We start from the raw sequence: 15,288 nt of genomic DNA, 5'->3' as shown, positions 1-15,288 counted from the left end.
ATTTCACAGTATTTATTGTCAAGTATCATTCAGTAGAGAAGTTTTTATTGGAATTAATGCTTTTTTGTCAGGCCGTGCTATTCTGGAGCCAGAAGTTAGACTACCATCTTGCCACGTGGCTGGCCAGGCTGCGGTATTTTATAATGGCTTCTGTTAAATGGTGTGCTTGAACTAGCAGAAAAGTATTAAAATGAATCTGAGTAATTTTTCAGTCAGGATAACAATATTTCAAGTGAACATTTAAAAATATCTAATTTATGTTTGTTTGAGACAAGGTCTCTCGACATAGCCCTGCCGTAACCCACACTGTCCTGGAACTCACTTTGTAGACCCGACTGCCTTTGCCTCTTGAGTATTAAGATGAAAGGTATGTGCCATCCTGCCTAGTCCTAAAATACGTGATTTTATATTACATAGTTTATATTACCTGGTTTTCCAATCTTTTTACATTTATTTATTCTGTGGGGAGGGTTGTAGTCATGCACGTGCCGCACAGCACAAGGCCTACTTGTAGGAGTCAGTTCTCTCCTTCCAACACATGGATTACAGGGCTAAAACTCAGGTGACGGCTTGGCAACGAGTACTTTTACCCACTGAGTTATCTCACTAGACCTTAATTTTTTTTTTAAATCATTTGAAAAGCATCGAGGTGCCTTGTGTGGGAGTATAAGCACTTACCAGCAAGCAAATGATTTGTATGATAATTTTGCTTCAATCAAATTTCTGTGAGTTGAGTGTTACTCCAAAATTTACTAAAGAAACTTATAAATGAAAAAAATATTTGAGGTGGGTAGCTAAGGCCTACCTGGTCTACAGAAGGAGTTCTAAGGTAGCCAGTAACACACAGAGAAACCCAGTCTCAAACAAATATTTTAAGCCATAAAATGCTACATTAACAGGGATGATTGCATTTTGTGTGTGTGTGTGTGTGTGTGTGTGTGTATGCGCGCGTGCGCGCGCGCGCATGCGAGCACATGCGAGCACATGTGCGTGTGCACATGCACGCACGTGTGTGTGCGCACGTGTGTGCTCGAGCACCCGCGTGAGTGTAATTTAAGGAATCTTAGAGCTACATCATTGCAGAGTGCTTTCGCAGATATAGGTTACTGAAATAAGAGTAAGATTTAAAAATAATAATTGTTTTCCTTAATGAAGAGGAAAGTGAAAACTACAACCGTTTATTTTCATTGTTGTTGTTCACAATTTGAAGTGAGATAGGCTCCTCCAAGGAATGAAAGGAAACGCCATCTGGTGAGTTGAGTGAAAACATTTCTGTAAGCACATGATCAAGAGTCACAGGGCTAGAGAGTTGGCGCAACAGTTAAGAGGACTTGTTGCTCTTGCCGAGTATCCAGGTCCTGTAGTCCAGTTCCAGAGGGTCTGATACCTTCTTCTGACCTCCACACGCCAAACACTCAAGCGTTCCAACACAGGCCTAACTGCAAGTAAAACATTCATACACATTTTTAAAAAATGAAACAAACTTAAAAAATTTTAATAGTTTAGAAAATAAATATCGTTATCTATTCCTGTTCAAAGTCTTAGCACATTGTGAGAGGCTTAAGGTACATTACTTTTTCATACTTCCTAGGAGTCAGGAGTCTGGGCATGGCTAAGCCAAGAGGCTGAGTTAAAGTAGTATCTGAATGGTCTGTTTCAGGGCCTCACAAATCTCAATACATACAGGGAGAGCACATGCTTAGCCTGCCTGAGGCCCTGGTTTCAATGTCCAGTCCCTTCTTCTTCACTAAAATCAAAATAAAAAGTCGGTTGGCTTGGGCTGTGGTTGCTTCCCAACACAAACTGGCACATTTAGCCTCAGTTTTCTGTGGACAGTCAGCCAGAGCCTGTCCCCAGTTCCTTGCCACATGGTCCTCTTCATAGCCAGTCTGCTTCGGTAGCTAGCAAGGGAGGAGACTTCCTTACAAGAGCATCAGGTAATCAATCATTATGCACCTGATAGAACCATGTCTACCAGAGGCAGGTAAGTTGCCAAGAATTTGAGGCCAGCCTAGGCTACAGTACTAGATAATGTCTCAAAGGGGAAAAAGAAAAAAAAGACACGGTCTGGCAAGATGGCTCATCAAGTAAAGACATTTTTCTCCAAACCTAGTGACCTGTGTTCAATTCTGGGATCCACATGGCAGGAGATAACCAATTCCCAGAAGTTGTCCTGTGACCTTCATACGCATACACCATGGCATGCTCACCCACAAACATACACACATAATGTTAAACAAACAAACCTCAAAACAACAAAAGCTGGCCTCAGTGGTGCAAGTCTAATCCTAGCACTTGAGCGATAAAAACCAAAACCAGGACTGGGGATAGAGCAGTTGATAGAGGGCTGCCTAGGATACACAAGGGCCTGGGTTCGATCTCCACCACCTCATAAACTGGGTGTATTGGTTCCCCTGGAGTCCCAGCTCTCTGGATGTTGAAGCAGGAAGTTTAAAAATTCAGGGTCATATTCAGCTAAACAAGTCTACATGAGGTCCTGTCTCAAATTATGTATATATCACCTTGCCATACAGTACTGATTATATAAAAGCAACAGCTCCTCCTAATTTCAAGAGGATGAGCTCATATAGGAGAGGCAGGGACTATGGGGCTGCTGTAGACTTTGTCTGCCAGAGTTATCTATATATGGACTTCCCAGCTTTATAATGAGTACTAGTGCTCAACTTGTCTTTTAACTCACTCCCCATTAACAAGGAGTTGGGTCATTCGCAGGAATAGCTTATTCCAGATAAGGCGCTGGGAAAGTACACAAAGAGCCAGGGATGTTTTTTTACGGTGCTAGAAATCAGTAACATTTAACGTTCAAGCCAGACATGGTGGCGTATGCCTTTAATCCCAGCACTTGGGAAACAAGGCAGATCTCTGAGTTTGAGGCCAGGAAAACAAAACAAAACCAAACCAGTGAGTTCTGGGGTAGATAGGAATCAGCCTAGATGCCCAGCATCAGACGAATGAATAAAGAAGTGGCGTATACACACATTGGGGTTTGTTTACTCAGTCAGAAAGAAGAACATTTGCTAGGTATGGTGGCATAGGCCTTTAAGCCAAGTATGTGGGAGGCAGAGACAGACAGATCTTTATGACCTCAAAGCCAGCTTAATCTACGTAGTGAGTTCCAGGCCAGCCAGGGCTATGTAGTTACAACTTGTATCAAAGGGAAAAAGATTATTATAGCTTAATATATTTTCATGAAATATGGGTAATTGTTAACAGTTTTTAGCTCAGCATAAAGTATAATTGTCCCATTTAATTGGTGTTTTCTTACTTTTTCTTTGGACTAAGTAAGAAAATTCTGACGCAGAGTTATACATTATTTTTTTTTTTAAGATTTATTCATTTATAGAGTGCTTGCCTAGCAAGCGCAAGGCCCTGGGTTCAGTCCCCAGCTCCGAAAAAAAGAAAAAAAAAGAAGAAAAAAAGAAAAAAAAGATTTATTTATTGTATGCAAGTACACTATAGCTGTCTTCAGACACACCAGAAGAGGGCATCAGATCTCATTGCAGATGGTTGTGAGCCACCATGTGGTTGCTGGGAATTGAACTCAGGACCTCTGGAAGAGTAGTCAGGTGCTCTTAACCACTGAGCCATCTCTCCAGCCCCCAGAGTTATACATTATTAAATAAACACAAAAGACAGGAAAGTTTTAGGGTCAGAAACTTCACCTGTATGCTGTATTGAGTGGGAACTCATAATGACTGAGAAGTCATTTCTTCCATTCACTGTGGCCCCAAACACAAAGTATTTAAAGTTTCAAATGGAAATTCTGCCATGTTGAATGTTTTACGTTAGGAGAACAGGTAGCATCCTCCAAAGGTGTGCTTCACAAACTTGGGAAATATTTTGGTTATTATAGTGATTAACAGAAATGTACTAACAAGGGTCTCCTAAAGAGTAGTGGGCAGGAGCCAAGAATGTCATATGTTTCTGCATGTGACTTTCTTGAAAGATTTTTTCCCATACCATATCATAGGTCTCTTCTCTGTACAATTCCAGTTTCAGCATATTGCTGCCGAAGCAAGCCTAACTCAAAGTAGTTTTTTTTTCTTTTTTTCGGAGCTGAGGACCGAACCCAGGGCCTTGCACTTGCTAGGCAAGCGCTCTACCACTGAGCTAAATCCCCAACCCCTCAAAGTAGTTTTTGTATGGCTTGAATGTACATGGAATTTTCCAGGAATGGAACTACTATGTAAATTGAAATGAGTGTATAGTGGTGTTTTGTTTGGAACTTTCCCAGTAATGGCTTAATGCTTTTAAAAAACCACACCAATGACATCAGTGCCATTTATGGGTTGTGTTGAGTATCCTTCCTGACCCTTCCAGACTCTTCTACTCTTCTGTGTGGCAGGAAAGGGCTGTGACTGAGAGGTTCCTTGCCTCCAACTTCTGCGAGGAGTGGACAGCTAAGAGATCTGGGAGATGGAAGGAGGATGAGTTAGGGCTCTTGGCATGAACATCAAGAGCTAGGGTAGGGCTGGGGATTTAGCTCAGTGGTAGAGCGCTTGCCTAGGAAGCACAAGGCCCTGGGTTCGGTCCCCAGCTCTGAAAAAAAAAAGAACCAAAAAAAAAAAAAAAAGAGCTAGGCTAAAACATGTCTAGCGCTTTTCCATCACAACGTGAGCATGTGTTGATTTGGGTCCTAGGTAGTTAAAAAGCACGAGTCAACTGTGGGACATGAAAGTAGGTAGGTGGTTCAGACGTCCATTGTACTAAGGTATTTCCCCTTTTACCCACATTTATGACTTTCTGGAAGTTCCCCATGACCAGCCAACAGAGAAAGGGTACAGTACTACCACCATCGAAAGATCACAGCAGCTGCATTCTAGCCCCTACAGGACAGAGGAGGAGGAGGAGGAGGAGGAGGAGGAAGACAGTCCTAAGGCAAAACATTAGGCAGAGTACATCTTGTCCACTTCATGTAGAAGGGGAGACAGCCTAGTTTCTCTCAAGACATATTGCTGGGAGATGCAGTCCTATGTGAGCTGGGCTGCCCCAGTTTTTCTTTTTGGGGTATGCTAAGAATGCAAAGCCAGGAGGAGGGTGGCTATACCTGAGTTGCATTGCAAGGAACTGCCTGATCTCTTTTGGGGTCAAAGAACAGGGTTACTAAAAGATGTGAGTTCCTTAGAGCCAGTGGTCTTTGTCTGCTATGAAAATAAGCACTTTTCCCACAGCAGAAAAGCATGTGTTTATGTCCAGGCATGTGCGAGTGCACACGCACGCATGCATACATGCACTCACGAACGCACACAGAGCGTAGGACAAGATGACTTTTTTGTGTGTCTTTAATATCTTTGAATTGAGTTCCAGAAAATAGGTCTGAAACTCAGAACTTGTGACTTGCTTTATAAATATAACTTTGGCTTTAAAACGCCTGTAATTCTTTTTTTGTTTGTATCACTTAATAATCTGTTCCTCTGGTAATGGTATTTAAATTGTTTCCACCTCCTAAAAACTATGAATAGTTATGAGTTTTATTAAATAGCAAAGTGAATTGAAAATTGACACGACACACAAACCTATATGCAAATAGTTAAGGCAGCTTTATTCATAGAAATTAGAATCAAAGCCAATTGTGGCAGCCAATGCCTGTAATCTCAGTTTTAGGGAGGCTGGAGCCTAGGACTGGATGGTCACAGCTAACCTGATCTATATAATGAGTTCAAAGCTACCTTAAGCTACATACCTTGGCTTTTATCTGTTAAAAAAAAAAACAACAAAATTAAGAACAACCAAGATGTCCTTCAACCTTCAACTGGTGAATTGATAAACAATCTATGATACCATATCCAGTGGAATTCTAGTCCACGCTTTAAATGGAAGGCCTATTGAATCATTAATGGATTAGGATAAATCTCTCTCTTTTTGTAGTGGTAAAATACATATATACATACATACATATATATACATATATATACATACATATATATACATATATATATACATACACACACACACACACACATATAACCTCTATAACATAACCATAGAGAAATTTAGTCTTACTGTGTAGCCCTAGCTAGCTTGGAACTCTGTGTAGACCAGGCTAGCCTCCAACTTAGAGGCTGTCCTCCTGCCTCTACTTTCTGAGTGCTGAGATTAAAGGCTTGAGCAACCATGTCCAGCAACATGGGTACGTTTTAAATGCAGTTTGTCAGAGTAAGAAGCCAGACATAAAAGAGTTAAAATAATTGCAAGTTTCCTTATATATGACATTTTGAAAAAAGAAGAGAGTATACTATAGGAATGTATGTTCGTTTCCTATCGCTCTGTAACCAGGTACCACCACAAACTGAGCAGCTTTTTAACAACGCAGGCATATTTATTCTCTTGCACTTCTGGAGGATGGAAGTTCAGAATCTGTTTTAGTAGGCTTAAGACAAGGTATTGGCAGGGGCTTGTCTTCTCTAGTTCTGAGGTCATCTGCATTCCTAAGCTCAGTTCTTCCTCACATTACAACACCCTCTGGTATCCAGCCCTACATCTTGCTTCCTCCTTCTCAGTCTTGTTTTTAAGGATTTTTGTCATTACATTTAGAGCCCTCATGAACCCAAATGGATAGAGAACACCAGATGAGTTCTTCTCAAGATCTAATCACATCCTATAAAGTCCTTTTGCCGTATAAGGCAACACTCCCAGGTTTCTGAGAGTAGAATGTGGGTATCTCTGTGGGCCATCATTCAGTCAAAAACAGGAATGGAACAGACCAAGGGTTATCAGGGCCTGGAAAATAAGAAAGAGGTAAAGCCATAATGGGGCTTCACAAAAGTAGTGGCTGCTACAATACAAATGTCAAAACCCAGAGAAGAGTACACCAGAGAGCAAATAGAAAAATCAAATATTACTGCCTGAAATTTAAAAAAGCAAAACCACAGGAAAGACCCTACCTGGTCAACAAAGGAACAGGGAAACAGTATCATAGGAGGGATAAACTCAATAATTGTGTTGTGCAATGTGATGAGACCAAATAAATGTTATTAAGAGAGGGGGCGGGGTTGGGGATTTAGCTCAGTGGTAGAGCGCTTGCCTAGGAAGTGCAAGGCCCTGGGTTCTGGTCCCCAGCTCCGAAAAAAAAGAACCAAAAAAAAAAAAAAAAGAGAGAGGGGGCTGGGGATCGAGCTCGGCTTTCTTGCAAGAAGCTTTTGAATTGATCCCCAGAGTCAAGAGAAGCTGGTGTGGAGGCGCACACCTATAATTCTAGTCCTGGAGAAGTGGAAGCAAGAGGATTAGACGTTTAAGGGTATCCTCAGCTACATAGGAAGTTTGAGGCCAGTTTGGGATACAGGAGACTCTGTCATCTGTCGAAAAAGAATGATAACAGAAAGGAAGGAAAGGAGGGAGAACCCAAGGAAGGACAAAAGGAAGAAATACTGAAGAAGAGATTTTTAAGCTTTCAAATCATAAAAATAAAATATGTAATAGATTGAAATAATCAAGTAAGGGTAAGAACATGACTTTAGATTATCACCAAACAAACCTCAGTTTTTCACCTCTAAAGAAAATATGATTGATGTAGAAGGCTTAGAAATTAGTGAGATAAAGAAATTGGTAAATATGGGCTGGAGAGATGGCTCAGCAGTTAAGAGCACTGACTGCTCTTCCAGAGGTCCTGAGTTCAAATCCCAGAAACCACATGGTAGCTCACAATCATCTGTAATGGGAGCCAATGCCCTCTTCTGGTGTGTGTTTGAGGACAATGACAGTGTACTCATATAAATATAATAAATCTTTAAAAAAGAAAGAAAGAAATTGGTAAATAAACATCTCAAGGAACCAGCCACTTAATGGGAAAATTGTTTTGGAGTATGGCTGTGAGTTAGGGGCAAGCCTGAGCTACATAGTGAGACCTCGTTTGTCTGTGAGTACAGATGTGCATTCGTGTGTGTGTGTGTGTGTGTGTGTGTGTGTGTGTGTGCGCACACACACAGACACACACACATCCACATACATAACCACACCCCTAACCTGTTGACAAGTGTGCTATCATATGCCTGTAGTCCTTGCACTTAAGGGGCTGGGGCAAGAAAATATTAAATTTGAGGATGGTGAGTTTGAGGCCACCATGTTTCATAAAAGAGAAAAGAAGCTTGGTAGGTGGTGTGTTTACTCAGGAGACTGAAGCAGGCAGATCATGAATTTCAGGCAACTTCGGGTTATATAACAAGTACCTGTCATATAATAAAATAAAATAGATGAGGGGGAAAAAGCACACAATCATTTTATGTCTTTGGTTTATTTTTAAATATGATGAGAAAATGGAGACACACCAAAGAAAATCTATTAAGGGCTGGAGAGATGGCTCAGTGATTAAGAACACTGCGGGGTTGGGGATTTAGCTCAGTGGTAGAGCGCTTGTCTAGGAAGCGCAAGGCCCTGGGTTCGGTCCCCAGCTCCGAAAAAAAGAAAAAAAAAAGCACTGACTGCTCTTCCAAAGGACCTGAGTTCAATTCCCAGCAAACACATGGTGGCTCACAACCATCTGTAATGGGATCTGACGCCCTCTTCTGGTCTGTCCAAAGACAGTGACAGTGTACTTACATACATGGAATAAATAAATAAAGCTTTAAAAAAAAGAAAATCTATTAAACCTTAGTTTAAACAATGGGAACCTGAGGCATTTGGGCCACAAACTCCTCCCACACTCTGCCCCACCTACTGTTTGTGATAGAAGTTTTTTTTTTAAAGATTTATTTATTTATTTTATGTATGTGAGTACACTGTAGCTGTCTTCAGAAACACCAGAAGAGAGCATTGGATCCCATTACAGATGGTTGTGAGCCACCATGTGGTTGCTGAGAATTGAACTCAGGACCTCTGGAAGAACAGTCAATGCTCTTAACTGCTGAGCCATCTTTCCAGCCCATGATAGAAGTTTTATTCTGGGAATACAAGTCCAAAACCTAGGGGCACTAGTTCTTCTCAAAAACCTGAAATAACTTTAGCATTAATTTTAAAAAATGGAAGTGGATTATAAATTCATGCATTCAAATTTACCCGATTATTTCAATCTACTTCCATTTAAGGAAGAACTAGTGCCCCTAGATTTTGGACAGGTTCTAGTTTCATCCTAAGGAGGGGCAGGGCGTCAGTGTCTTTCATCCTTTTCAGCTCCACACTGGGGTAGCTGAGTTCCAGGCAACTACAAGGCAGAGGAGCTCCTTTCCTTCCCCCTCTACTTTTGGACAGAAGTCCTACTATGTGCGGGGCAGGCAATGGTGCTAAGCCCTGAACACACTCACTCTGGCCTGCTAACATTAAGGTAGAGGTTCCATACCAGGAAGGACAAGTCAGGTCAGGAAGAACAGGGCTTAATAATCTCTCCCAAGGAGAAGCAAGGCACAATTCCTGTGTCCTCCACTCAGTTCAAATGTGATGACCCAGAGATCTTCCCTAGGGGGTGAGAGATAACCCAAGTGAACACAAAGCTTTACCACTCTCTCAAAGAGGATGATATTTTGAAACTGAGCTTGGACAGTTCTTGCCTGGGACAACTTGGGGAAAATGGCAATCTCAGCAGTGAGTAGATAAAAGAAGGGCCATGGTATTTGTAGTGCCAAGTGAAATGATGTACCTGCTAGAAGGTTAAAATAGATAATGAAGGAGAGACAGCTAAGAAGAACTTTCTGGGGTAGGAGCAAGCATCAAGGTTGGGCACTATGCTGTCCCTAAAATGGGGAACTGATCGGATTGTGGCATAATTTATGCTTCACTATCTATCAAAACCATAGCAATCAGCTTCGAGTTAGTAGAGCGCAGCAGCTGGGTGTGATGCGTTTCTGGTAGGGCAGCTAGATGAGAAGGTCAGAGAGAAGCTAGCTAGCTGGTGCTTCTGAGAAAGACATCAAAGGCTCTGCACTGGGCAGGAATCTCAGATTCATTGAACTAAGACAAATGACTAAACAACTGGCCCTGGGAGAGAGGGGAGAGTCAGGATCCAGATTTGCTCCAGTGTCTCTAAAACATTCGGTTGTCAACAACAAAGAATGAAATATGAAAAAAAAAAACAAAGTGCATGCATGAGCCGTGACACACACACGCACATGCATGCACACATTGGGACCCATATATAGGAAAATAATACAGGTATTAGAAAATCACTTTTGAGGGTTACCTTACTCTGTTTTCTTTTCTTACAATGAAAAACCAGAAAGTAGATAATTTACAAAGAGCAAAAGGTTATTTGGCTCCTACTTATAGAAGGTGGAGGGTTCAAGACCATCCACTAGGGACCTTTTTGCTGTAAAATCTGGTGGCAGAGAGCATCACATGACAAGGTATCAGCTCCAGCTATTCTAACTCTTATGGGACACCTACCTTAATGACTTTACCTAATGCTGATTTACTTCCAGATCATGTATTTGGGCATTAAATTTCCAGGACAGAAGCACATTGGCAAGGCAGGCCCCCACAGAAACAGTGCTTTGCTCCTTCCTGCCTTATAGGGTGTTCTTCCCTTGTAATGAAATAAAAAGTCAGTAAATGTAGCTACGTGCAGGCAGTTAGGTCTTCCTGGAGCGTCAAGCCTTTCATTCTGCAGATACCATTTTCTGAAGCTCAGGGCCCCCGTCTTTGCAACTGCCACTTTCCTGCTCTGAGGTGGAACAGCAAGTCCCCCTATCTATGCTGCTGCGGCCTCTGTATTCTCGGTATCACCCCACTCTTTCAGAATTCTCTCTTCTACCTCCGAAGGCTGGGGGTCCTTGGGGTTTGGCCTTGGGCAAAAGTATTCGTCACTGGATTGGTGGACTCTGCTGGGTCCAACATTCCTGAGTCTCTGTGGCTTAGAGGAGGAAGATAAGCTGCCCCAGACCACCCGAGGGAAGGGGTTCTGGCCAATTTTCTGGCGCCCATTATCTCTGTAGCAGCAGCTGCCCACAGCTAAGGGCAATGTGTGACTCACCTGTCATAGGACTCTGTGCTTGGGTGGGGTGGGAGGGAAGCCAAACCGTGAGAATCTCAGAACCAGGTGCTGCTGGAAGCAGCTGCAGCAACCTGGGGCCTCCTTGTGGGAGCCGCATACAAGGGCAGACCCACCCTTAGGCCCAGACCTGGACCCTCTGTGCGTCGAAGCCGACATGCTTACAGCAGCCCACCACTGTGTGAGCATCTAAGTGTGCGAGTCTCTGCTCCTGAGCCCGGGCTCCGCTTGACGTTCTGTTCCTAATCCTTGTTTCTCTACCCAGCCAGTTATATCACGGTAAAATCCCCAAGTGCCTCCACAGACCAAATCGTGGACTGCGCTATCTCTCTCTCTTGATTTTCATGTAAACCAAGCTCTCACACAGCGCGCCCCAACATAGCGGTACTATCAAAACACTCAGTTGTCCCGCACCTAGGACTCTTGGATGTGATTCAGACTTCATTGGAATTTTAATTTTGCTCTGTCAGACTCCTGCTGTGTCCTTGGCTTGCCTCACCTTTGCCAGAATTACAAAACTTTCCACAGTCCTGCCAGCTGCTTCTTCCTGTTTGGTTCTCAATTTAGGGGTGTTTATTTCTTTTGCTTGATGTCTGTGTGCTAAAAGAAATAAATAAGCAGAAAACATTTGTGGTTCGTTTGAGACCAGGGCACCATCCAAATTTGTTCCATATGATATTGTCTAAGAATTCCTATGTCTTGTAATTAGTGGCTTTTTTTTTTTTGGTATTAAAGTATAATGTTAAATTCTCACTTATTTTAGCCTTTAAAAAAAAACAGGGTGTATGTTGTCCTAGCTGTCCTGGAATATGATATATATGTAGACCAGGCTAGCCTCTAACTCATAGAGGGTCATCTGCCTGTCTGTTTCTGGGATGAAAGGTATGTGTCGCCCTGCAGTGCTTCACATGATGGACTTAATTTTAACAAATTTATTGAATATATTTGATGCAGGGACGCAGGAGTCTTTGTTTAAAGTCCAGTTCAATTTTCAAGACGTGATTGGGCCACAGTTAACAGAAGGGTGGTCATGTAAGTTAGTGAAATATTGTGTTGTGTTACGTACATTGTGCAAAGCAATACTATTATCTGTGTAGTTTCTGCAGTGCTTCCAGTCAGTGGATTTCTTGTTACTAGCATGCGACAAGTTAAAGACAGAAAGTGAGGGAATGTGTTTAAAAACATATTTTATTTTTTTGGAGATAAAGTATCCCCTCTGACCTCAAACTCAGGTTCCTTTGGAGTGGTATAATATTCAGGTGCTACTAGGCCTCCTTAGTACTGTTTTATAGAATTTGATAAATATTTTATACTGCCATCTCTAATAGTAAAAAATTTGATCTTCTTTCCCCCCAAATTGAAGTTGCTAGTTTACTGTCTGTCTTTTCAGTTATACACATCAAGGGTGCTCAAAAAGCATAGCGTTTTCTCTCCTCCAGTAAAGCACATAAGCTCCTGGGTGGTGAATTCCGTGGGAGAATCACAGGTAACATAGCAAGTGGAATCCCTGGAATCAAGCCGACCTCATTTTTAAAAAATGTCATTTGGAAATCTTACATCTGGGGCTTGGAGAGATGGTTCAGGGCTAAGAGCACTGACTGCTCTTCCAGAGGACTGGAGTTCAGTTCCCAGCAACCACATGGTGGCTCACAACCATCTGTAACTCCTGTTCCAGTGAATCTGACTCCCTCACACAGACATACATGCAGGCAAAACACAAATGCACATAACATAAAACCAAATCATTATAAAGTACTTTATGAAAATATTACTTCCCAAGAATTTAATGAAAAGCAAATAAGAAAATATTTGCACTGTGGTCAAAAACAATTTATCTTGAGGCTGGAGAGATGGTGCACTTATTAAGAGCACTTATTGCTTTTGCAGGGAACCCAGGTTCAGTTCCCCAGCAACCACTGGGTGGCTCACAACCATCCATACCTTCTGTATTAGAGGATCTGCCGCCTTCTTCTAATCTCCATGCCAGGCACACAAGCGCCACACATGCACACATTCAGGCACTCATACACACAAAAATGGAATAAGTAGTTTAAAAATTACCTAATTTATTCTTTTTTATACAAATAGTGTATAGTAGATTAGCCTTTTGTTTTTTTGAGACAAGACTGACCTAGAACTTCTACCTCAGCCTCCTGGGATTACAGGCATGAAATATCAGGCACAGTTTAGATTGGGGTCTGTCTGTCTGTCTGTCTGTCTGTCTGTCTGTCTATCTATCTATCTATCTATCCATTGACCTACCTATCTTTGAGACAAGGTGTATTTTGTTGTATTGCTATGAAGAATCTAAGAATTGAAATATATGAGCCAATGTGGATCATTCTTATTCAAACCACCACATTCTTCTCCCTTGCTCCTGTAGGCTTGTAGCCATGTCATAGCATAGAAATGCATTCGGTTCGGCTGGGGATTTAGCTCAGTGGTAGAGCGCTTACCTAGGAAGCGCAAGGCCCTGGGTTCGGTCCCCAGCTCCGAAAAAAAAAAAAAAAAAAAAAGAAATGCATTCGGTTCAACTTCATAAGCACTCGAAGCATATCGTAGTCTCAACATTGCTTAGAAGTTCAAAGTCTCTTCTGAGACTCAAGACAATCTCTATACAGTATGTAAAATCAAAAGCGCATCGCGTACTTTAAAAATACACTGTCCCAGAATACACATTACCATTCCAAAATGTAGGGAAGGGAGCAGAGGGAGGAAATACTGGACCAAAGCAAGACGGAAAAACAGCTGTCAAACTCCAAACTGCATCTTCATGTCTGATGTCAGAGCTCTCTTCAGGGCTGTAAGTCCTCTCAGCTATGTTAACTGCAATATACCTCTCTCTCGGGGATTGTTTCCACTCTACTAGCAGCCTTCCTCAGCAGGTAGCCCACAACTCTGGCATCTCCAACATCTTGGGGTCTCCAAGGCAAAATCCATGCTTCATTTTCTCAGCTTTCCAGCTTTATGCAAAATGGCTGCCTGGGCTTTGTGAAAGGACACTCCTGACACACACCTGGCCTCAGGGGCTTTCCTTAGTCATCCAGGGAGATTTCATAACTCCTTGCTTGCATCTTTGATTCTAAAGACAGAGTCACATGGCCAGACCTTCCAAGTTCTGTTGCTTGCTGGAGTGGAACTTGGCCCCTTCCGCCCCAGCTTTCTGCCGTGGATGGTTTCCTTCACTGCTTAAGCTTTCCTCAAATTCTTTCTAACAAGGAATTAAAGGAAATATAAGGAATTTCCTTAGCCGGGTAGGCTCTTGGTCTGATGTCATCGCTCCCTTTATTATATTTAACATCCAACTTTTCCTTAAACTTTTCATCTCCTTGAGCACTGGGTATAGCTCCATTACATGTCCTGGTGCTCCTTTCTCTCCCCTAAACTGTACATTTTCTATTTTTTCTTGTTCAGCTCATTCCTTTTTTTTTTAAAGATTTGTTTATTATATACAAGTACACTGTCACTATCTTCAGACACACCAGAAGAGGGCATCAGATCTCATTATAGATGGTTGTGAGCCACCATGTGGTTGCTGGGAATTGAACTCAGGACCTCAGGAAGAGCAGTCAGTGCTCCTAACCACTGAGCCATCTCTCCAGCCCCAGCTCACTCCTTTTCATCGTAGATCTGCATAACTAACTACTAGTTGCTACTAACTACACCACACAGTCAATATTAGCCTGTCCTGAAATCCCTGCCAGCAACATTAGTCCAAAAATCTTCAATTTAGCCTCAGACAGAGGTTTAGGATGTGGGCAAAACGTAGCGGTGTTGTCTGCCAGAATATCTCAGGAACAGTCTCTAGACCCTTTACTGATATTCTTTCCCTCTGAAATCTCTTGAGCTTGGCCATCATAATCTGCATTGCTCTCAGTGTAGTGACAATTTTGTAATTTTGGTTTCTTTAAAAAATATGTGTATATTACAAGAATATGTTTTTGTTTTAGTCCCGGGTGTGGGATATGGGGCTGCTTCAGATGTCCCAGAACTCTGGGAACGTTTTCAGAGGGTATATAAATGCTAGGGCTCTGAGAGGTGGGTGGTTGTTAGTTGATGTTGCTTACTGTTGGTCACAGTTTGTTAAGGTAGTGTGCTCAAATAAGAAATAGCAACAAGAAGAAAATTGATATTCCGATGGTGATCAAACTTGCCTCAAGGAACTCAATGACTATCAGCAGGAAGTAGTCTAATGATAATGTCACCCCTTTCTGACCCCGACTTAATTCTCTCTTTTCGAGGACTAGGGGGTTGAAAGGGTGGAAGAAAAGGGTGGAGAAGAGAGAAAAACCCACCAAGTAGCCAAGGACCAGTTGCATCTCAGCACCACTGTCTTCTATGCTCCTACTAGT

The 15,288-nt window shown here is 42.2% G+C and overlaps 1 long non-coding RNA gene across 1 annotated transcript; it reads right to left on the bottom strand.

Annotated features, from left to right (window-relative positions):
* Window positions 1-1,150: 1,150 nt before the first annotated feature.
* Window positions 1,151-11,519, bottom strand: LOC134484053 (uncharacterized). The gene is made up of 2 exons (XR_010061380.1): window positions 10,919-11,519; window positions 1,151-1,439 (listed from the first exon to the last, which is right to left on the bottom strand). It is a non-coding gene; the product is annotated as an uncharacterized LOC134484053 (long non-coding RNA).
* Between the last annotated feature and the right edge of the window lie 3,769 nt (window positions 11,520-15,288).

The sequence above is a fragment of the Rattus norvegicus genome, chromosome X, assembly GCF_036323735.1.
Source record: "Rattus norvegicus strain BN/NHsdMcwi chromosome X, GRCr8, whole genome shotgun sequence".
Taxonomy (NCBI): Eukaryota; Metazoa; Chordata; class Mammalia; order Rodentia; family Muridae; genus Rattus; species Rattus norvegicus.
This window is presented reverse-complemented; position numbering and strand designations above follow the sequence as displayed.